Here is a 1,955-nt window from a genome sequence, read left to right as displayed (position 1 = left end):
AGAGGGGGAGAGGGGGGCGCCCCCTAGGGCGGGCCTTAGGCCCATCTGAGCCTAGGGTTTCCCCTTCTCCTCCAAGCTGCGCCTTTGGGCATTGTGGGAGGCGCACCAGCCCACTCAGGGGCTGGTCCCTTACCACTCTTGGCCCATGCAAGCCTCCGGGGCTGGTGGCCCCACTTGGTGGACCCCCGGGACCCTCCCGGTGGTCCCGGTACGTTATCGATAAAACCCGAAACTTTTCCGGTGACCAAAACAGGACTTCCCATATATAAATCTTTGCCTCCGGACCATTCCGGAACTCCTCGTGACGTCCGGGATCTCATCCAGGACTCCGAACAACATTCGGTAACCACATACAAACTTCCTTTATAACCCTAGCGTCATCGAACCTTAAGTGTGTAGACCCTACGGGTTCGGGAATCATGCAGACATGACCGAGACGTTCTCCGGTCAATAACCAACAACGGGATCTGGATACCCATGTTGGTTCCCACATGTTCCACGATGATCTCATCGGATGAACCACGATGTCGAGGATTCGATCAATCCCGTATTGAATTCCCTTTGTCTAGCGGTATTGTACTTGCCCGAGATTCGATCGTCGGTATCCCGATACCTTGTTCAATCTCATTACCGGCAAGTCTCTTTACTCGTTCCGTAACACATCATCCCGTGATCAACTCCTTGATCACATTGTGCACATTATGATGATGTCCTATCGAGTGGGCCCAGAGATACCTCTCCGTCACACGGAGTGACAAATCCCAGTCTCGATTCGTGCCAACCCAACAGACACTTTCGGAGATACCTGTAGTGTACCTTTATAGCCACCCAGTTACGTTGTGATGTTTGGCACACCCAAAGTATTCCTACAGTATCCGGGAGTTGTACAATCTCATGGTCTAAGGAAATGATACTTGACATTAGAAAAGCTTTAGCATACGAACTACACGATCTTTGTGCTAGGCTTAGGATTGGGTCTTGTCCATCACATGATTCTCCTAATGATGTGATCCCGTTATCAACGACATCCAATGTCCATGGTTAGGAAACCGTAACCATCTATTGATCAACGAGCTAGTCAACTAGAGGCTTACTAGGGACATGGTGTTGTCTATGTATCCACACATGTATCTGAGTTTCCTATCAATACAATTCTAGCATGGATAATAAACGATTATCATGAACAAGGAAATATAATAATAATCAATTTATTATTGCCTATAGGGCATATTTCCAACACGACTGTCATCCACCATCAATTCGGTGGCGCTAGACCCCCAAAATTCCAAACTCGATCACCTGGCTCTGGAACAAGAGTGGAGAGTTCTTCCAGGGTTGGTCCTGAGATTTTGGGGGCCGTGGAGAAACTAGAACCCGAGCCCTTGTAATATAAATATCAAAATAATGATCAATGCATTTCTAATGAGCCAAATCCTGATAAGGACCCAAATCTCTATGCTATATGTGTTAGTCACTGGATCAATTGCTAGCACACACAATATATGATGAAATACCAAAAAATCATATGTCATGAGTCTTATAACGCTGATCCATGTTGGGGAACGTAGTAATTTCAAAAAATTTCCTACGCACACGCAAGATAATGGTGATGCATAGCAACAAGAGGGGAGAGTATCGTCCACGTACCCTTGTGGACTATTAAGCGGAAGCGTTATAACAACACGATTGATGTAGTCGTACATCTTCACAATCGACCGATCCTCGGCGCCGAACGTACGACACCTCCGCGTTCAGCACACGTTCAGCTTGGTGACATCCCGCGAACTCACGATCCGGTAGAACTCGGGGAAGAGTTTCGTCAGCATGACGGCGTGGTGACAATGTTGATGAAGCTACCGACGCAGGGCTTCACCTAAGCACCGCTATGATATAACCGAGGTGTATTATGGTGGAGGGGGGCACCGCACACGGCTAAGAGAGGAGGAGGCGGCCAA

This window comes from Triticum dicoccoides, chromosome 7A, assembly GCF_002162155.2.
Source record: "Triticum dicoccoides isolate Atlit2015 ecotype Zavitan chromosome 7A, WEW_v2.0, whole genome shotgun sequence".
Lineage (NCBI taxonomy): Eukaryota > Viridiplantae > Streptophyta > Magnoliopsida > Poales > Poaceae > Triticum > Triticum dicoccoides.
The sequence above is the reverse complement of the archived record's forward strand: the minus strand, read 5'-3'. Positions refer to the sequence as shown.